Genomic DNA, 22580 nt, shown 5'->3' on the forward strand with positions numbered 1-22580 from the left:
AGTGATGAACGGTTGTTTTTTCAGACTGGAGGAAGACATTCTCAAGGGGTCAGTGTTGGAACCCCATCTTTTCCTGATATATATTAATGACATCGATGTGGGGGCACAATTTCAATATTTGTGGATGACACAAAACTTGCAATTTCTGTGCTGCAGTAATTAGAAGATGTAGTCAGCAGGGCAGCTGCTTAACTGGAACATTCTCACAGCTGTTAAGCTGGAAAAACCCTTCTCTGGCTGTTCTGCCCCTCTCACTCTCTCACCCCTTTTAAGGTAGAAACTTGTCAGGTTGGGGTGTCAGTCAGGTGACTAAGGCCTCTCTCCTCTGGGATGATTCATACTATGTTCCAGGATATGGGAAGCGTTGTTCTATGAAGGTATATAAATGTTGTCTATTCTGATGAAAAGATGTGACTTCATACCTATGGCTGCAGAGTCAGTCTGTCTACAATAATCTTTGTTACCTCCATTCCTGAAGATTGGAGGGGGTGCATGGAATGGGGTGTTTTTCAATTCAAATTCCCTAACGTTAATTCAGATGTGGATAATGGGTTTCATCTTGAACAGACAGAAATGTTTATTGACAGCGCAGGAGGGGGTCACCTGACTTCTTCAATTTTGTCTGTGGCATAAATGTGCCCATTTGTAGTTCAGATCAGCAGTTTGCTTTTATGTCATAATTCCTCCCGTTCATTTCATATTTCATCACCGTTCCCTTTGTGAGCAACACTAATGTATTCTGTGTAATTTACCATCATCTTTGCACTGGAAATGAAGAAACACTTTGATCAACTTCTGTATTTTGGAGTTAAGAGACACGAAGCAGCGAGTGAGAAGGACGAAACACCGGAGAGTTTGGTGATGAGGTTTCTCTACGTTTGGCTTTCTGCAGTCCTGCTCTCGGTCTCGGTGCGGGGTTACAGTAGGTGCTTTCCAACAACTGTTCAAATTCATTTTGTTAGCCAATTGCCATTTTTATCATTTCACTACAGGGTCGCGATTGGGAGAAAGTCCAGGGGAGCGACAGTCAGAGTCAGAGAAACGGGGAGGGGTGGAGTGAGTATCAAGTTTCCAGCTGGACACAGGGATATCATAATTAACCACTGTATGGCTCAGGGAATTAGGTGTTTTTAGAAATGATAAATGATGCCAAGGAGAAACTGCAGAAAAGACTTCCTAGAATGGTGCAAAGGATGAGGAATCAGTTAAGTGGAGTGTTACAGACAGGTGGTAAGTGGTGTGGTGGCTTCCACTTTTCACCTCTCAACTAACCGCAGTCATGTTTTGTTAAAAATGGTGCCTTAGTCCCTGAGGTTTTATTGCAGGTTAAAAATGAAGATAACGTAAAAGTTATCTCTCTGGAGAGAGAGGGGCAGAGCAGCCTGAGAAAGTCTTTTTCAGCAGAACAGCTGTGAGAATCCTTGGAATACTATACAAAACTTCACTACTCCTGTAATCAAATCCTCTTGCAATAAAGGCTAACCTAGCATTAGCCTTCTTAATAAAAGCAAAATACTGCGGATGCTGGAAATCTGAAATAAAAACTAGAAATGCTGGAAATATTCAGCAGGTCTGGCAGCATCTGTGGAAAGAGAAGCAGAATTAAGGTTTCAGGTCAGTGACCCTTCATCAGAACTGGCAGATATTAGAAATGTAAACCGTTACAAGCAAGTAAAGCGGGGGTGGGGCAAGAGACAACAAAGGAGAAGGTGTAGATAGGACAAGGTCACCAAATAGCTGACCAAAAGGTCACGGAGCAAAGATTTGTTAATGGTGCATTGAAAGACAAAGCTTTAGTACAGAAAGGGTGTTAACGGACTGAAAATTGAACAGCCACAAGTACAAACATGAAAAAAAAAGTGGGTATGCAAACTGAGAAAACTAAGATGAAATAAAATAAAATAAACACAAAAGAATATATATTAAAAAAAATAAAAAATAAAAAAATAACTAAAAATAAAAGTAAAATGGAGGGCCCGTCATGCTCTGAAATTATTGAACTCAATGTTCAGTCCGGCAGCCTGTAGTGTGCCTATTCGGTAGATGAGATGCTGTTCCTCGAGCTTGCGTTGATGTTCACTGGAACACTGCAGCAATCCCAGGACAGAGATGCGAGCATGAAAGCAGGGGTATGTGTTGAAATGGCAAGCAACCAGAAGCTTGGGGTCCTGCTTGTAGACTGAGCGGAGGTGTTCTGCAAAGCGGTCACCCAGTCTGCGTTTGGTCTCCACAATGTAGAGGAGACCACATTGTGAGCAGCGAATACAGTATACTACGTTGAAAGAAGTACAAGTAAATCGCTGCTTCAACTGAAAGGAGAGTTTGGGGCGTGGGATAGTGAGGAGAGAGGAGGTAAATGGGCAGGTATTACACCTCCTGCGATTGCAGGGGAAGGTGCCGTGGAAAGAGGATGAGGGGGTGAGGGTAATGGAGGAGTGGACCAGGGTGTCACGGAGGGAACGATCCCTTCGGAATGCTGATGGGGAAGGGAGGGGAAATGCGGTTGGTAGTGGCATCACGCTGAAAGTGGCGGAAATGGGGGAGGGTGATCCTTTGGATATGGAGGCTGATGGGGTGGAAAGTGAAGACAAGGGGAACCCTGTCACGGTTCTGGGAGGGAGGGGAAGGGGTGAGGGTAGAGGTGCAGGAAATGGGCCGGACACGGTTGAGGGCCCTGTTAACCACAGTGGGGGGGATTCCTCGGTTGAGGAAAAAGGTCATATCAGTAGCACCGTCATGGAAGGTAGCATCATCAGAGCAGATGCGTCGGAGACGGAGAAACTGGGAGAATAGAATGGAGTCTTTACAGGAGGCAGGGTGTGAAGAAGTGTAGTTGAGGTAGCTGTGGGAGCTGTGGGAGCCCAGCCTCCACAAGAAGCCAAGTTTGCAGTCCAATAATGTTTTAGAAATAGTTTGTGTGTCACTTCAAAATAGTCTGGAGAAAATGTCATTAAATGGAGAGTTTTAAGCATGGGTTTATAATGGATATTAGTAGACAGCCTATCCCCAGTGATGGAGACAGAGAAGTCGAGGAAGGGAAGGGAAGTGTTGGAGATGGACCATGTAAAGGTGAGAGAAGGGTGGAAATTAGAAGCAAAGTTGATAAAGTTTTCCAGTTCGGGGCGGGAGCAGGAAACGGCACCGATACAGTCATCAATGTACTGGAAAAAGATTTGGGGAAGGAGGCCTAAATAGGACTGGAAGAAGGAATATTCGACATATCCCATAAAAAGACAGGCATAACTAGGACCCATGCGGGTACCCATAATGGTGCCCTGCTGACGACATCTTCCAACAACTTCAGAAGAGAAATTTCAAGGTGATTTTGGGATTCCCCATCAGTGAAACTAAACCAGGAATTTCCCAATTGACTTTGGATAGAGGCTTAACCAAAAGGAGCCTGCAACACTTCATCCTGTTGTTTTAAAACAGTTCCTGAAATGGTTGCAACCTTTAAACCTTTAACCGGTAAAACCCACACATTCCCAGGAAATGCATTATTTCCCTCTGAGTTTTGGGAATGGGGAAATCTACCAGGCCTTGCACTTTTCCTGCCCTTGACAACACCTGACCTTGGCCTAGAATGTGACCTAAATAGCTTACTTTAGCCTTAGTGAACTTGCTCCTTGCTAAATTGGCCTCCAGGTGAGCTGTCAGTAAACCCTTCAAGAGTTCCCTTAAATGGTTCAGGTAGTCTTCCCAAGTATCACTGTAAACTAATAGGTCATCCAATTAGATGACACAGTTGTTTAAACCAGCTACCGCCTGGTTCATGAGTCTTTGGAAAGTTGCTGGGGTGTTCTTTGTATAAGGCATCTTTGTACATTGGTATAAGGCATCGGGGTGAGAAATTCTGAAATTTCTCTTGCTTGGGTGGTCCTGGGGACTTGCCAATATCCTTTCAATAAGTCAATTTTACTAATGTAGGTGAAGCTTCCTACTCAGTTAATGCAGTCCTCAATACGGGGGATTGGATAGGAATCTGTTCTTGTTACTGATTGACTTTGCTGTAGTCATTGCAAAGTCTGGTTGATCCATCTGGTTTGGTTGCCAATACAATAGGGGAGCTCCAGCTGCTTTGGCTGAGTTCAATTAAATCCAGCATTTATTTGATTTCTGTGATGACCTGAGCCAGTTTGTCAGGGGTCAGTCTGCATGGGTTCTGTTTTATTGGTGGTGTCTCTCCTCCATCTACATCGTGTATTGTTAAAGATGTGCAACCCGGTTTGTCCCTGCAAATTTCCTCGAACTCCCTTAGCAGTGTTGCTAGGTCCTGTCTCTGCTGGTCAGAGAGATAGTTGAATATGGTGCCTAGTCTGCTTAATATTTCTGTATTTTCCAATTTTATTGTGGGGGCTTCGATTTGAGAATTTTCTGGATTTTCTTCCTCGCCTAGTTTGTCTTCACTAGTGCTGTCTTTCTCTATTGCTCTTACTGTTTGGCATACACTTACTGGCCTATCTGGTTCCTGGCTGTGGTATTATTTTAGCATATTGACGTAGCAGAGTCTTTTCTTTTTTCTCTGGTCTGGGGTATTAATTAAGTAATTCATGTCACTGACCTTGTTCCTAGACTGTATGGGCCACTGAATCTGGATTTTAGAGGTTCGCCTTGCAATGGTAACAGTACCAGAAGCTGATCCCCTGGTTTAAATTCACGGGCTGCGTTTTTTTTTTGCCTGCCTGCCTTTTCATGGTCTGAGATTCTTTCAGGTGTTATTTTCTTACAGCACCGACTTTAAAAAGTCTCTCTCGAAAAGTGGACACGAAATGTAGTAGTGAGGTTTCCTCCCTATGATTCAGGAATTTTTCTTGAACCAGTTTCAGCGGGCCTCAAAACCCAATTCAAATGGGCTGAAGTCTGTGGATTCATTTGGTGGATCTTTGGTAACAATCGGCAAAAAGAAAATTTCTTTATCCCAGTCATGGGGGCAATCACAGCACAATGCCCTGATCATGGTTTTCAGGGATTGATAGTATCGTTCCAGAACCCCTGGAGACTGTGGGCGGTATGCTGAAGATTTCAACTGTTCGATACCAAGGTTGTGCACTTGGAATGTTGGGGAAATTAGTTCCTTGGCTGGACTGAATTTCTTTGGGCAAGCTGTATCATGTGAAAAATGGTGTCAGACCCTCAACTCGAGCTCTGGAAGTAATTTTTCTTAAGGGTATGTCTTCTGGGTGGCCATATCCATGATGCTTTGAAGGTATTGGTAACCTGTCCGAGTTTTAGTCAGTGGTCCCACACATTCAACCAGAAGTCTGCTGAAGGGTTCCTCAAAAGCAGGGGTAGGGATTATTAGAGTAGGTTTGATTGTGGGTTTGGTTTCCCAGCAAGTATGGCAGGTCTTGCAAAATTTAACCACCTCCTTGTGGATTTGAGGCCAGTAAAAATGTTGGGTCTTTCTGATAGCCACGTGCCCAGTGTTATGACTGAAGCGGGAGGAGTGCACTGTTAATTCAGTCCCACTTCTCCATAGGTCACAACATATATGTAAATTTTCCCACTTACCGAAGCCATCAATCAGATACTCGATGTTTCCCCTAGAATAAAGCACACCAACCAGGTTTCTTTAATAAACAACTAAATTATCTTTTTATTCTAAACCAAGTCTTAATCAATAATGAAGTAAAATGTACGCACAAATGGAAATATTAAAGCCCCTTATTTCATCCTAGCCCTCACGCACACACATACATACACAACTGGTTAACCGGCAAAAAAAAGGATTTTTGTTTACAGCTGTTACAAAGAAATAAGAGGAATAAAAAAAAAGTTTGACTGAAAAGAAGGTATGGATGTCCTTTGCTTTGGCGAGGTGTCCCAAAGGGGAATAGGCAGCTGTCAATGGAATCTTCCTGGAACAGTTTTTTCCAGGTGATATTCATGATTAGTCTGGGTAGGCATTCAAAGAGATGCAGGTACAGAAGGCTTCACATAGGTCTTGCATCAGGTGTGCAGCAACAAAGGTTTCAATTCTCACACGTTTGATGCAAAGTTCCTTTAAAGATGCAAGGTTTCTGCAAACATGCCGGATTTCTTCAAATACAGGAGGCAACACTTGACACAGGGTTTGCTTTTCAAGAGAAAGATGGGCTGCTTGATCTTCTGCTCTCCTGGCAGGTCAATAAGCAAACTCCAACTGACTGTTTTTAACAGATCAAAATGAAACTAAAACCTTTTCACAAACAAGCCTTGTGACAACCATAAATATTGAATTGTCATTTCCTTGTAAATAGCTCTTCAGGTCAAAACACAAGCCCTGCTATGTTTACTTGAAATCACATGTTTTCCAGTACTTGTTTACTCGCTGAAACCAAGAACCTTCTATTGATCTTCCTTTTTTTTAAAACAACCACAAAGTTCAGCCTCTTCAGGATTCCAGATGAATCAGTGTCCACAATCCAACTATAATTTCTTAAAATATATTGTACAAAGAAAAATAGAAGCACTCACGTAACACCAGCCATAGCGATTTCATGGACAATCCTCAGAATCTCCCTACAATGTTTAGGCGGAGTACAATTTGGTGAACCACTGTCAACCCCTCCTCTGTAGGTCACTGCGGAGGTCTCCATTTTCTTATTATTAATCCATTTTTGAAGTAATAACATTCAGGCATCTTCTCAGCCTCTGCATCAGAACAGGCTGTCTGCTCTATTCTTTTTTAACTCAGGGTCTGCCTGCTGGGCTTTAATTGAAGATTTACTGTATACTTCCTTCTCTTTCCCCAAGTCTCCAAAAATTTTCAGCCAGTCAGGCCTCAGGCCTGACTTTGTGGTTCAGCTTGCTCTGTTGGATCTTTTTTAGCCATGTACCTAGTTCCCATACAGTCAGGGAATATTCCATAGATTGGAGTAAGGGGCGCACGGAAAGAAGACTTTGCCGCGTGAGACGTAGTCAGAGTGTGAAGCTGGGAATTTGACTCGTGGGAATTCGGTGCAGAGGGGAAAAGAGGTGCTTCTTTTTCACCCTCCAGTAGCTGTCGAAGAAGCAAGTTGCTTCCCAGAAATAGAGGGGAACCTTGAGATAGCAGCGAGGGTTTGAAAAGTTACGATGGTGAGTCTGTGGGTTCAGAGCTTTCCAAAGAAAATTGGTGTATGACATTACAGCAAAGAAGGAAAGTGATTGGTTGGTGAACATTTTCTTTTTTTTTCTTATATGAACTAAGGAATTTTAATTGGGTTTAGTCTAACATTATCTTCTGAGACTCAGGTAATTTATTAGTGAGGTTTCATTAGTAGTAAGCTTTACTGGCAGTAGTAAAGCTTATCAGTAGTGGTGGGGCTTAGTAGTAGTGGGGTTTATTAATTCTAAACTAAGAAAAATAAATTACTTAACACATAATAAAGCTGGCAGGGCAAGTGATGTTCCGGCTGCAGTATGTGGGAACTGGTGGACGCTGGCGTGATCCACGGTAAACGTGTCTTCAGTAAGTATATGCAGTGTGAGGAGTTTCGGCTCAGAGTCAATGAGCTGGAGGCCGAAGGCAGTCACACACCGCTGAGGATAGCGTCTTCTGATGTCAGTGGTCAGGGACAGGAGGGACTGTGAGTGAGGCAAGTAAGGGGATCGAGAAGGCAGAAGTGGAGGAGCCTCAGCCCTTGCAATTGTCCAACAGGTTTGAGGTTCTTTCAGCTTGTATGGATGAAAGCGAGGACTGCAGATGAGCAAACTGACTATGGCACCATGGTACAGAAAGAAATTCAAGTGGAGGGAGTAAGGAGAAATGTGGCGGGAGTAGGAGATAGTGTAGTAAGGGGGATAGACAAAGTTCTCAGCGGCCAAGAGCGAGAGTCCAGAAGGCTGTGTTGCCTGCCCGGTGCCAGGGTTCGGGACATCTGCTCGGGTCTGAAGAGAAACTTGCAGTGGGAGGGGGAGGATCCAGTTGTCGTAGTCCATGGGTAACAACGACATAGATAGGACTATGAAAGAGGTTCTACCTAGGGAGTATGAGCAGCTAGGGGCTAAATTATAAAGTAGACCCTCAAAGGCAATAATCTCTGGATCATTAACTGAGCTATGAGCAAATTGTTAGAGGGTAAATTAGATTAGAGGGTTAAATGTATGATTCAGAGTCCGGTGTGGTAGATATTCGTTTTGATTCATTGGGCACTGGCACCAGTACTGGGGAAAGTGAGAGCTCTTATCATTGGGACGTTCTTCACCTGAACCATGCTGGGACCAGTTTTGTGGCGAGTCGTATAACTAGGGTGGTAGAGAGGATTTTAAACTAAATAGTGGGGGTGATGGGATCAACTGAGAGAAGATTAGATAATTTAAAGAGAGAGGAGAAGGCAAGAGAGCAAGTTAGTAATAAAGGAATTGATCATCTAAGTGTGGCAGAAAGGGACAGAGCGTAAGAGTGCACCAACAGATAAGGCCAGAGGTTGTGAATATAATAAAAAGACAGAACTAAAGGCACTCTATCTGAATGCACACAGCATTCACAACAAAGTAGATGAATTGACAGCACAAATAGAAGTAAATAGATATGATCTGATTGCCATTATGGAGACATGGCTGCAGGGTGATCAAGGCTGGGAATTGAATGTTCAAGGGTATTAGACACTTCAGAAGGATAGGCAAAAAGGAAAAGGAGGTGGGGTAGCACTGTTAATAAAGGATGAGATCAGTACGTTAATGAGAGAGGATCTTAGAGTGAAAGATCAAGATGTAGAATCAGTTTGGTGAGAGCTAACTAACAGAAGGGACAGCAAACATTGGTAGGAGCATATAATAAGAGTAATGCAGTAATCATGGGGAATTTATTCTACATACAGTTGGGGTAAACCTAATTAGCATTAATGTTATGAAGGACAAAATCCTGGAATGTATATGAGATGGTTTTTTAGAACAGTATGTTGAGGAACGAACTAGAAGACGGGCTATTTTGGATCTCAATGTGCAATGAGAAAGCGTTGATTAATAATCTCATTATAAATGAATTCTAGGAAAGAGTGACCATAATATCGTAGAATTTTACTTTAAGTTTGAAAGTGATGTCGTTCAACTGAAATTAGGGTTAAATCTAAACAAAGGAAACTACAAAGGTATGAGGGGCATGTTGGTTGGGAAGATACATTAAAAGGTATGATGGTAGACAGACAATGGGCAGCATTTAAAGAATTAATACATGGTTTACAACAAATTTACATTCCTTTGAGACAAAAAAAGCCCAACAGGAAAGGTGATCCAACAATGCATAAATAGAGGAGTTAAATATTATGTTAGATCAAAGGAAGAGGCTTACAAAGTTGCCAAAAAAGTAGTAAGCCTGAGGATTGGGAGCAGTTTAGAATTCAGCAATGGAGGAGCAAGAAACTGATAAAGAAGTAGAAAATAAAATATGAAAGTAAACTAGTGAGAAATATAAAAACGGACTGTAAAAGCTTCTATAGGTATGTAAAAAGGAAAAGATTAGCAAAGACAAACGTGGGCCCATTACAGGCAAAGATAGGGGAATTTATAATGGGGAATAGGAAATGGCAGAGAAACTAAACAAATACTTTGTGTTTGTCTTAACAGAGAAAGATACAAAAAAATTGCCAAAAAACTAAAGAACCAAGGGACGAGCAGGAATGAGGTACTGAACAAAATTAGTATTAGTTAAAAAAAAGTAGTACCGAATAAATTAATGGGAGTGAAAATTTATAAATCCCCTAGACTTGATGATCTATATCCCAAAGTGTTGAAAGAGGTGGTTGTAGAGATAATGCGTGGTGATCATCTTCCAAAATTCTATAGATTTTCGAATGGTTTCTGGAGATTGAAAGGTAGCAAATGTAACCCCACTATTTAAGAAAGGAGGGAGAGAAAACTGGGGAACTACAGACCTGTAAGTCTGACATCAGTAGTAGGGGAAATGCTAAAATCTACTTTAAAGGATGTTACAACTGGACACTTAGAAAATGATGGTAGGATTGAGCAGAGTCAACATGGATTTATGAAAGGGAAATCATGTTTGACAAACCTGTTAGAGTTTTTTGAGGATATAACTTGCAGAATAGATAAGGGGAAACCAGTGGATGTGATATATTTGGATTTTCAGAAGGCATTCAATAAGGTCCCACATAGGAGATTCGTAAGCAAAATTAGAACACATGGGATTAGGGGTAATATACTGGCATAGATTGAAAATTGATTAATGGACAGAAAATGGAGAGTAGGAATAAACAGGCCATGACTAGCTGGGTACTGCAAGAATCATCACAATATATATCAATGATTTGGACATGGGCACCAAATATAATATTTTCAAGTTTGCTGATGGCACAAAACTAGTTGCTGTTATGATCCTGTTGTTTTTTGGGGGGAAAATATGTGGTGTGCCTTTGAGATGACAAAAGATCTGAACTGCTTTAAGAACAAGCAAGCCTCAGGAGTTACCAAGAAGGTGCATTTTGGTTGCCCGTGGATACAACCATGTGGAGAGAGAGCCAACCAGGTTCCAAGGGTGCATCCTGGTTGCCTTGGATATAACCACTCGGAGATTGAGGGTCGGTATACAATGCTACGATTGACTTTTAAAGTGGCTTTTTATTTGAGACAGATTGTTCTAACCGACAGACAGCTGGGCCAGCATGAACTGACCAGAGATCTCTGTTAATTTAAACTGAAGAAAGTAAATTTAGACTATTTTACCCCCCCCCACCCCCTCAAAATTCTAAAAGTTAAGCCACATTGATTTCTTTGAAAGTGGTATCAAACTGTTGCTGTGTTCATCGCTGGACAAGAAGAACAACACTTCAACTGCTGAACTAGACTAGTGATTGTCCTACTGTTGGAGAACCTTCCCCCCCACCATCCCCCATCAGACAACTGCGAAGACTTCGAGCAACATTGGATAGTTTCTACATTGGGAAGATTCCATTTCGACAGGAGTGTAAATCTGCAAGGACTTTGTTACTTCTATTTTTAACTGTTGTTTTATCTTAATAGTGTTTAAGAATTTAGTTTTTCTAATAAACAGTTAATTTGTTGATCTAAAGACACCTGGTTTAGTTCATACCATTCAGGGGTTAATAGATGGTTCAATTCGCCTGTGATTTTCCTTAGTTTGGAAAGTTTAAAGTTAGGCAATCTGTGGAGTGACAGGTCTCAATTGACAGTGCATTGCTCCCACCGCAATTAGAATTGTATATTTTTATTAGGGGCTTTGTCTTGAGCGGTCATGTCGTAACATATTAATTGGGGGCTCGCTCATGATTGAATCTTATTTTAATTAAATGGCTCACATCTGGGGTCAGAATGAGACTAATTTGGAGGGTTTGCAATTGGAATCATATTAATTACTCATTTCTGGGATAACATATTTAAATTGGGGTCAATTGGAAACTCAATTGTTGGGATCTAATGTAACGCCAATTACAAAGAAATAAAGAACCAGATCTCTTGTATAATAAGGTAAAGTCTATACCATTATAATGGCATTAATGGTTGCAGCAGAGTTTTTGGGAAAGCAGAATGTTTCCCTGAGTGACTTGATAACTTTAACTCAGAATAAATTAAAAGAATTGGCAGCAAAATTGGGGTTAGAATTGAAATTAGGTGCCAAAAAAGCAGAGATAATTGACATAATAGTCCAACATCTGGAATTAGGAGAAGAAGATGATGAAGGAGAATATGAGGAACAAGAAAGCAATAGTTCAGAGAGTGATGCAGTGGTATTGGCTAGGATTCAGTTAGAAATGAAAAAACTTGAGGATGAAAGGGAATTAAGAAAACTTGAATTGTAAAAAGAGGAAAGAGAAAAAGAAAAAGCAATAGTAATAAGTAAACTTGAACAAGAGAAAGAAACAACAAAAGACTTAAGCTTGAATTCCAGAAAGAGGATGGGAGAAAGAGTGGGAATTTAAATTAAAAGAGATGGAACTAAAACAAAGGGATGGTCTTGAATCCAGAGAAAGTTCAGGTCAGGAAGAATCTGAATTTAGCTCAGGACCCAGCGAAAAGCTGTTTAAATTTATACAGTCTCTTCCTACATTTGAGGAAAGGGATGTAGAGGCAGTTTTCATATCTTTCGTAAAAATAGCCAAACAGATGAAATGTCCGAAAGAAAGCTGGACACTGCTTATGCAGGGCAGGTTGGTAGGCAGAGCTCATGAAGTTTATGCCATGCTTCCTGAAGAGGCTTCTGCAGATTATGAGATGGCAAAAAAGGCTATTCTCACTGTGTATGAGTTAGTCCCTGATGCTTACGGTCAGAAGTTTAGGAACTTACGGAGATTGACTGGGCAGACATATTTAGAATTTGAGAGGATGAAGCAAATTATTTTTGACCATTGGATACAGGCATTAAAGATAGAAACCACATATGAGAACCTTTGAGAATTGATTCTCTTAGAAGACTTTAAAAATGCCATTCCTTCAGTAGTGGGAACTCATATAGATAACCTGAAAGTTTTGAAAGCTAGGCAAGCAGCAGAAATTGCTGATGATTTTGAGCTTGTGAATAAGCCAACCTCTTTTGTCCGTCACCCCCATAAACCTGAGAAGGATAGAAATTGGGAGAGTGAAAGGAAAGCAAGTAGCCGGGGACAAGAAGGAACAGCTGGGAATGCCTCAGGATCACCTCCTCAGGTCAGAAAGGAAGGTGCTGAGGATAGAAGTGAGGTTCGCAAGCCAATGTGTTATCATTGTAACAAAACGGGCCATGTTCGTTCAGAGTGCTGGAAATAGTGAGGTAAACCCATAGGATCTGTTGGGGTATGCAAAGTTAGTGCACAGGAAAAGACTCCGACTGAGAGTATAGCAGACCAGGCTATAGCTTTGATGACAGCTATGAAACCAGATATTAGAACGAAAAGAGTGTAGAGGTTAAGAATAAAATACCTGAGAGTTACAATGAATTTCTGTCAAAGGGGTGAGTAACTCCTGTAAGTGAGACAGGAAAACCTATCATTATACTCAGCGACACAGGAGCAACCTAATCGCTCTTGCTAGAGAAAGATATAAGGGTTCCACCAGAGAGTGCCTTGAACCCTAAAGTTTTACTTAATGGAATTGGCGGGGTGTATATACGCATATCTTTGTATAAAGTATGCCTAGAGAGTGACTTAATATCTGAGATAGTTACTGTAGGTGTTGTCCATAGTTTACCAGTGAAGGGAACTGATCTACTCCGAGGAAATGATTTCTGGATCAACAGTATCAGTGTCTCCTAAAGTTACAGAGAAACCAAGTGAAATTAAGGAAATGGAGCAATTACTGGAACAATTTTTCGTGGATATTTCCTGCGTGTATAGTTACCCGAGCAATGGCTAAACAGGATCCATTGTTGGAGGTAAAAGGGGCACCACAAATAGATAGCCAAGTATCTGAAACCCTTATTTGGGGATTTAGATAATCCAAATGAGTTGTTTAACAGATCGTCTATCATTGCAGCACAGCAAGCTGATCCAGAGATATACCGAATAGCACAGAGAGTTCTGTCAGAAGCTGAGGAGACAGGAGTCCCAGAAGGCTGTTATATGGCAAACGGGGTTTTGAGGAGGAAATGGAGACCGCCTCATAGGCCTGCAGACAAAGGCTGGACAGTTGTTGAACAGATAGTAGTACGACCTAAATATCGCCAAGGATTATTAAGGTTAGCACACGACATTCCTTTTGCAGGACATAGGGGAATTTGAAAGACCAAATCACACATAAGCCTGGTCAGGTTTTACAAAGGATGTGAGACAATTTTGTAGGACATGCCATACCTGTCAAATGGTGGGAAAACCACAACCTACCATAAAACCAGCACCGCTAGTTCCCACATCAGTGATTGAGGAACCATTTAGCAGCGTGTTAGTAGATTGTGTAGGAACCTTGCCAAAAACAAAAGCAGGGCATCAATACATACTTAATATCATGGATATGGTAACAGTGGGAATGTGAGTTGTGAGGGGATGCAAAGAAGCATCAAGGGGATTACTCTCAATCATCAGTAAAGTGATGGAAGGTGTCATCAACAGTGCCATCAAGCGGCACTTGCTTAGCAATAAGCTGCTCAGTGACGCTCAGTTTGGGTTCTGCCACAGCGACTCAGCTCCTGACCTCATTACAGCCTTGGTTCAAACGTGGACAAAAGAGCTGAACTCAAGGTGTGAGGTGAGAGTGACTGCCCTTGACATTAAGACAGCATTTGACCGAGTATGGCATCAAGGAGCCCAAGCAAAACTGAGGTCAATGGGAATCAGGGGGAAAGTCCTCTGCTGGTTGGAGTCATAACTAGCGCAAGGTAAGATGGTTGTGGTTGTTGGAGGTCAATGACCTGAGCTCCAGGACATCACTGCAGGAGTTCCTCAGGATAGTGTCCTCGGCCCAACCATCATCAGCTGCTTCATCAATGACCTTCCTTCAATCATAAGGTCAGAATTGGGGATGTTCGCTGATGATTGCACAATGTTCAGTAGCATTTGTGACTCATCAGATACTGAAGCAGTCTGTGTGGAAATGCAGCAAGACCTGGACAATATCCAGGCTTGGGCTGATAAGTGGCAAGTAACATTTGCGCCACACAAGTGCCAGGCAACGACCATCTCCAACAAGAGAGAATCTAACCATCTCCCCTTGACATTCAATGGCATTACCATCGTTGAATCCCCCACTATCAACATCCTAGGGCTACCATTGACCAGAAACTGAACTGGAGTAGCCATATAAATACTGTGGCTACAAGAGCAGGTCAGAGGTAGGGAATTCTGAGGCGAGTAACTCACCTCCTGACTCCCCAAAGCCTGTCCACAATCTACAAGGCACAAGTCAGGAGTGTGATGGGATACTCTCCACTTGTCTGGATGGGTGCAGCTCCAACAACACTCAAGAAGTTCGACAACAGGACAAAGCAGCCCACTTGATTGGCACCCCATCTACAAACATTCACTCCCTCCACCACCGACGCACAGTGGCAGCTGTGTGTACCATCTACAAGATGCACTGCAGCAACGCACCAAGGCTCCTTAGACAGCACCTTCCAAACCCGTGAGTTCTACCAACTAGAAGGACAAGGGCAGCAAATGCATGGGAACACCACCACCTGCAAGTTCGCTTCCAAGTCACACACCATCCTGACTTGGAACTATGTCGCCGTTCCTTCACTGTCGTTGGGTCAAAATCCTGGAACTCCCTTCCTAACAGCACTGTGGGTGTACCTAGCCCACATGGACTGCAGCGGTTCAAGAAGGCAGCTCACCACCACCTTCTCAAGGGCAATTAGGGATGGGCAATAAATGCTGGCCTGGCCAGTGACGCCCACATCCCATGAATGAATTAAAGAAAAGACAGGCCAAGTGAGTTGGCAGGAACATGGCAGATGGAATATAACGTGGAAAAATGTGGGCCGGAATTTGAGGTTGGGTGGGAGGCTCCACCCACCATCCATAACGTCAGGGGCAAGCCCGCCTTCGCCAGGCCTGGGAGCAACACCAAGATCATATGTCCCCCAGGCCCTAAGTTGGCCTTAGGTGGGACTTCTGCCAATCAGTGGGCCAGCAGCTCTCAGTACCAGCAGCGCTACTGCTGGAACTCCACCAAGATTCGGCAGCAAGAGGGACGCCGGTCCCGGATAAAGGTTTGTGAGGCTTCACCAGGGACAATTGTCTTGGCCGTTTCACGCCGCCACTGCCCCTGGTAAATTTGTAGTGGAGTCGGCAAGGCGTCGGGAATGGCACAGCGTGCCTCCCACTCAATTTTACAACTCCCCCCCACCCATGCCACTAGCCCACTCCTGTAGGAGGTGTAAAATTCCAGCTGTGAAGTTATTCACTTTGCTGGGAAGAACAGAAATGCAGAGTATTTCTTAAATGGTGAGAGATTGGGAAGTGTTGATGTCCAAAGGGACCTGGGTGTCCTTGTTCATAAGTCACTGAAAGCTAACCTGCAGGTGCAGCAAGCAATTAGGAAGGCAAATGCTATGTTGGACTTTATTGTAAGAGGATGTGAGTAGAGGAGTAAAGGAGTCTTGCTGCAATTGTGTAGAGCCTTGGTGAGACTGCACCTGGAGTATTGTGTATAGTTTTGGTCTCCTTACCTAAGGAAGGATATACTTTCCATACAGGGAGTGTAATAGCGGTTTGCCAGACTGATCCTTGGGATGGTCGGATTGAGGAGACTGGGCCTATATTCTCTAGAATTTAGAAGAATGAGTGGTGATCTCACTGAAGCATACAAAATTCTTACAGGGCTCGACAGGGTTCTTGCAGGTAAGATGTTTCCCCTGGCTTGAGGCGTCTAGAACCAGGGGACACAGACTCAGAATAAGAGATAGGCCATTTAGGACTGAGATGAGAAGGAATTTCTTCATGCAGAGTCTGGTGTATCTGTTGAATTCTCTACCACAGAGGGCTATTGAGGCTCAGTCATTGAGTATGTCCAAGGAAAAGACTGATAGATTTCTAGACATTAAAGATGTCAAGGGATATGGGGATAGTGCAGGAAAAGGGTGTTGAAGTGGAAGATCAGCCATGATCAAGTTGATTAGTGGAACAGGCTCAAGGGGCTGAATGGCCGACTCCTGCTCCTAGTTCTTATGATCCTATGTTTCCAAGTTCCTATGTTCTTTCTGTATTTGTTCTTTCTCTTTGGCCTCATTTGGCTGGTTTAAGACCACTGGGGCTGCTATCACTTTACCTCCAGCCAAATCATCGCCGAGCTGCAAATCTATTCCGGCCACAGGCAGACAATGAATAATCCCTATTGTAACTGGTCCAGATACTAGTGTAGGTGGATCCAATACAAGAGCACTGACATGTATCCATCTTCAGTGCCTCTTACCAGAACCTTTGCCTTGATTGAGCTGTCTGGTGGAACGGTCATCCTTTTACCCAGCATTAAGGAGTGAGTGGCCAATGAATCTCAGAGCAGAACAATGGATTTTCCTGTCTCATTAGAGGGATATGGGACACCTTTCCCTTTCAAACAAAATCCTGATAACCTTCAGGAATCTTTTCTACTTCTGCTACATCTGGGACAGTATTCTTTGAGGAGTGTATTACAGTGGTTTGGGTCACAGGCTTGTCTGCCTTGTTGCCTACTTGGGCTCCTTTTCCAACTCAGCTCTGTGAACTCCTACAAAATTTACTGTCTCCCCTTTAAATTCCAGCTTTCACATGCCACGTTTTACTGCAATGGAAACACACAGGTCTGTGGAAAACATTCCTGCCCTTTGCACTTTATTTCCTTACTGGTGCAGGTCTTCTTGCATTCTCACTTTTGGTTCCCTTTTCACCAGCACCCCATCTTTTATTATTATTAATCCACTTTCTGTCCTTCCCAGAACTCTTGCGATTATTATAGATGGGTTTTCCATGAAAAAGGATTTTTGAGTAAGCACATAATCATCTGCCATTTCAGCAGCTTCTCTTACCCTTGTAATTCTTTGCTCCTCCATATGAGTCTTTATGTTGAGGGGGATGCTATTTTTAAATCCTTCTCGTAAAATTATTTCTCTCAAATTTCCATTTGAGATTCTAACTTGAGAGATCGGATCCTGTGAACGAAAGCCATGAGTTTAATTCTTTCAAATTCAATAAAGGTTTGGGCAGGTTTTTTCCTAGCATTTCAAACCTGCGGCTGATAGGCACGTATGCATTTAAGATCGCAGTTTTAGTCTGTTCTTAATCAGAGGAGCTTTCTTCTGATAACATGGAATGAACTTCACAAGCTCTACCCACCAATTCATCTTGTACGAGGAGGGTCCAATATTCTTTTGGCCATCCTAGTCTGTATCTATTTTTTCAAAGAAGATAAAATGGAGCTCGACCTCTTCCTTATTACATTTTGGCACAAATTGTGAGTATCTTAAAACAGCAAAGTTACTTTGCGAATTGTGGATCTAGTTTGAGTGGCTGGTTGCATTCTCACCTTGTACTTGCAGCCTTTCTAACTCAAACTTTCTCACCGCTTCCTGCCTTTCCTTTTGAAGTTGAAACTCTTCTTCCTCTTTTTCCTTTTGAAGTTGAAACCCTTTCCTCTTTTCTCAAGTGCAACTCCTCCCTCTCTTTCTGAATTCTAGCTAGGGCCCTGTTTTCAGTATCAGATCCCATGGTTGCTTCTCCTGGTTCTGGGTTAAAATTAAAATGGCTCACTAGATTCTTCAACATTTTAGGTTTCTTTGTTTTTTGTTTGAAAGTGACTCCCACCTGGGCAGCTCAGGTTGTTACGACCAGGCGAGGAAGGGATCTCAGGCTCCTCTTTCGCCTCTTCTCTGGGTTGACCACAACAGGGTTTATCTTTTTTTAACACAGTGATTTAACTGACCACCTCAGTGAACAATTGCTCCAGTTTTCCTAATATAATTGCAAATGAACCAACAAGACAGGTATTTTTGAGTGTAAACAAGAAAGATGTAAGTTTATTAACCTTATCACTCTAAACCGGTTAATATTACTAAAATACACTGCGCCTCCATGCCCATATTCACACAAGAGCCACACACACACACACACACACAAATAAATTACAGAGGGAAAAGCAAATTTTGGGAGGTTGGAGTAGAATCCTTAATAAATGCAGTTTAAATACTGAATCTCAGTCCCAGAGTCTTTAGTTGAAATTGTAGTCCTGAAGTCTTCGCTGGGCCATATGCACGGGTCGGGCTGGCTTCTCAGGTTCTGGAAGGCAGGAGAGGGACTTTATCCTTGTCCCCTGGTTGCTGACTGTAAGGATCTGTAAACTTGTCTTCCACCAGCGTCAGCTTGAGGCTTCTCAGGATCTGTACTGGAGAGAGAGAGAGAGAGATGCTGTTCCCTAGCTAGATCCCAGTTACTGTCTGGCTTCTGAGTCACCACTCACAAATCTCCTGAGTGGGCCAAGCAGTCATGTGATGTGACCACCTCTTTGTGTTTGAATCAGCATCTTCCGGAATGATCTTTGAAATTTTCCCCCGAGCTGTTCAGACATACTTGATAGTGGGAGGTTTGGCTCTTTCAATGTCAATGGATGTCGATGGCTTTTGACGACCCCCATTGATAAGGTTATCCCAGATAAATGAATCGGAGAGCATCCCATTGACCTGGCTCGACTGAGTAATCACATCTGTCTCCGGCCTGATTCTTTGGTGTTTTCATATGCAAATTGTGCGTGGCCAGCTTGGCTGCCAGCTGTTGCGTTTTCAAAAGTTATTTGTAACAATGTCCAGTACAAGTCTCAGGCAAAGTTCCATATGATGAAATTAATATTTCCATTTGGCATGTGGGGCTTCCGTCACACCTCTGGACCATGCCGAATGAAATGTGACAATGGATGCATTTCATTATAGGAGTTAAAAAAAAGAGAAAACACTGGAAAACACACATGCATTTTTTCATTCACTCTCATCCACTCTGTCATCCACTCAGAAATCTTAATATTGTTGCAGCTTGTCCTTTTTTCCTCTGAAGCAGCAGTGTTGATTTCACAGAATCACAGAATCGTTACAGTGCAGAAGGAGGCCATTGTCTCCGCACTGGCTCTCTGAAAGAGCAATTTCCTCAGTTCCATTCCCCTGCCTTCTCTCCATAACCTTGCACATTCTTCCTTTTCATATAACTGTCTAATTCCCTTTTGAATGCTTCAATTGAACCTGCCTCCACCACATTCTCAGGCAGTGCATTCCAGACCTTAACCACTTGCTGCAGGAAAAAGTTTTTCCTCATGTCACTTTTGCTTCTCTTACCAAATACTTTAAATCTGTGCCTTCTCATTCTCAATCCTTTCATGAGTGGGAACAGTTTTTCTCTAGCTACTCTTTCCAGACCCTTCATGATTATGAATACCTCTATCAAATCACCTCTCAGCCTTCTCTTCTCCAAGGAAAACAGTCCTAACTTCTCCAATCTATCTTCATAACTGAAATTCCTCATCCCTGGAACCATTCTGGTGAATCTTTTCTGTACTCTCTCCAATGCCCTCACATCTTTCCTCAAGTGCGGTGCCCAGAATTCAACGCAATACTCCAGCTGAGGACAATCTAGTGTCTTATACAAGTTCAACAAAACTTCCTTGCTCTTGTACTCTATGCCCTTATTAATAAAGCCCCAGACTCTCAACCTGCCACCTTCAATGACTTATGCACGTATATACCTAGGTCCCTCTGCTCTTGCACCCCCTTTAGAATTGTACCCTTTATTCTATATTGCCTCTCCATGTTCTTCCTACCAAAATGAATCACTTCACATTTCTCAGCATTGAACTTCATCTGCCACCTGTCTTCCCCTGCCACCAACTTGTCTATGTCCTTTTGTAGTTCTACACTATCCTCCTCACAGTTCACAATGTTTTGTATCATCTGCAAACTTTGAAATTGTGCCCTGTACACCAAGGTCTAGGTCATTAATATACATCAGGAAAAGCAAGGGTCCCAACACTGATCCCTGGGGAACTCCACTACAAACATTCCTGCAGTCCGAAAAACATCCATTAACCACTGCTCTTTGTTTCCTGTTACTCAGCCAATTCCGTATCCATGTTGTTACTGTCCTGCTTATTCCATGAGCTACAGGTTTGTTCACAAGTCTGTTATGTGGCACTGTATCAAACGCATTTTGAAAGTCCATGTACACTACATCAACAGCATTGCCCTCATCAACCCTCTCTGTTACCTCCTCAAAAAACTCGAGCAAATTAGTTAAACATGATTTTCCATTAAGAAATCCATGCTGGTTTTCCTTAATTAACTCGTATTTGTCCATGTGACTATTGATTTTGTCCCAAATTATTTTTCCTAGAAGTTTTCCCACCGCTGAAGTCAAACTGGCTGGCCTGTAGTTGCTGGGCTTATCTTTACACCCTTTTTTGAACAAGGGAGTAATGTTTGCAATTCTCCAGACCTCTGGCACCACTCTCGAGTATAAGGAAGACTGAAAAATTATGGCCAGTGCCTCTGCGATTTCCACTGTCACTTCCCTCAATATCCTTGGATGCATCTCATCTGGTCCTGGTGCTTTATCCTCTTTAAGTACAGACAGCCTATCTAATACTTCCTCATTGTCAATTTTAAACCCTCTAGTATCTGACTTGCCTCCTCTTTCAACAATGCTTAGGTTGCATCTTCTTCCTTGGTAATGACAGATACAAATTTAATACCTCAGCTATGCCCTTTAACTCCATGTGTAAATCCCCTTTCTGGTCCCTAATAGTCCCCACTCCTCCTTTTACCACCCTTTTACTATTTATATTCCTATAGAAAACTTTGGGATTCCCTTTAATGCTAGTTGCCAGTCTCTTTTCATGCTCTCTCTTTGCTTCTCTTATTTGATTTTTCACTTCCCCTCTGGACATTTTATATTTAGCCTGGTTCTCAATAGTATTTTCTACCTGGCATCTGTCACAAGCACACTTTTTCTTCTTTATATTAATCTTTACCTCTTTTGTCATCCAGGGAGCTCTGGATTTGTTTGCCCTACTTTTCCCCATTGTCATCGACCGGTTTTCCTCCCAGCTTTTAACTCTAATTTATTCGCCCAACTCCATTCTTCTCCCATTGAAGTTGATTATTCTTACTCTGGATTGCTGTTTGTCCTTTTCCATAGTCAGCCTAAACCTTATGATCCAATGATCACTATCCCCTAAATGCTCTCCTACTGATACTTGATCCAATCGGCCCACCTCATTCCCAAGAACCAGGTCTAGCAGTGCCTCCTTTCTTGTTGGACTAGCAACATACTGTTGTAAAACATTTTCGTGAACACACTCTAGGAACTCTTGCCCGTCACTGACCTTTACACTCCTATTATCCCAGTCTATGTTTGGATAATTAAAGACCCCCATTATAACTACCCGATAATTTTTGCAGCTCACTGGAATTTTCTTGCAAATTTGTTCCTCCACGTCCTTCCCACTAGCTGGTGGCCTGTAGATAACACTGAGCAATGTAACTGTATCTTTTTTCTTCCTTAGCTCTAGCCAAATTGATTTTGTCCTCGACCCCTCTGGGACATCCTTTTTCTCCAGCACTGCAACAGTTTCCTTCAACAATACCGCCACTCCTCCCCCTTTTTCCCTTTCTTACCTTTCCTGAACACCTTGTATCCAGGAATATTCAACACCCAGTCCAGCCCTTCTTTGAGCCTGGTCTCTGTTCAAGCCTCAACATCACATTTCCACAAGGCAATCTGCACCTGTACCTCACTGGTCTTATTACCCACAGTCCATGCATTCACATACATGCACATTAACCCTGATTCAGACTTTATTACTTTCTCCCTTACGCTGACCCCACCTAATAATTTACTATTCCCGACTCCGAGTCGTGGATAGTGATGAGGATTGTCAGAGGATACAGCAGGATAGAGATCGGTTGGAGACTTGGGCGGAGAAATGGCAGATGGAGTTTAATCCGGACAAATGTGAGGTAATGCATTTTGGAAGATCTGATACAGGTGGGAAGTATACAGTAAATGGCAGAACCCTCAGGAGTATTGACAGGCAGAGAGATCTGGGCGTACAGGTCCACAGATCACTGAAAGTAGCAACGCAGGTGGATAAGGTAATCAAGAAGGCATACGGCATGCTTGCTTTCATCGGTCGGGGCATAGAGTATAAAAATTGGCAAGTCATGCTGCAGCTGTACAGAACCTTAGTTAGGCCACACTAGGAATATTGCGTACAATTCTGGT

The 22580-nt window shown here is 42.6% G+C and overlaps 1 protein-coding gene across 6 annotated transcripts in view; it reads left to right on the forward strand.

The window, feature by feature from the left end:
* Positions 1-815: 815 nt before the first annotated feature.
* Positions 816-22580, forward strand: part of LOC137367029 (sialic acid-binding Ig-like lectin 15) — a 48600-nt gene continuing 26835 nt past the window's right edge. For 4 of the 6 annotated variants that reach the window (XR_010973674.1, XM_068028521.1, XM_068028524.1 and 1 more), the window contains exon 1: positions 816-922. The gene's annotated coding sequence lies outside the window, so the exon portion shown is untranslated. Of the gene's footprint in view, positions 927-9528; positions 9587-22580 lie in introns of all 6 variants that reach the window. The other 2 variants (XM_068028522.1, XM_068028523.1) reach the window with 2 other exon arrangements.

The sequence above is a fragment of the Heterodontus francisci genome, unplaced genomic scaffold (genome assembly GCF_036365525.1).
Source record: "Heterodontus francisci isolate sHetFra1 unplaced genomic scaffold, sHetFra1.hap1 HAP1_SCAFFOLD_736, whole genome shotgun sequence".
Taxonomy (NCBI): domain Eukaryota; kingdom Metazoa; phylum Chordata; class Chondrichthyes; order Heterodontiformes; family Heterodontidae; genus Heterodontus; species Heterodontus francisci.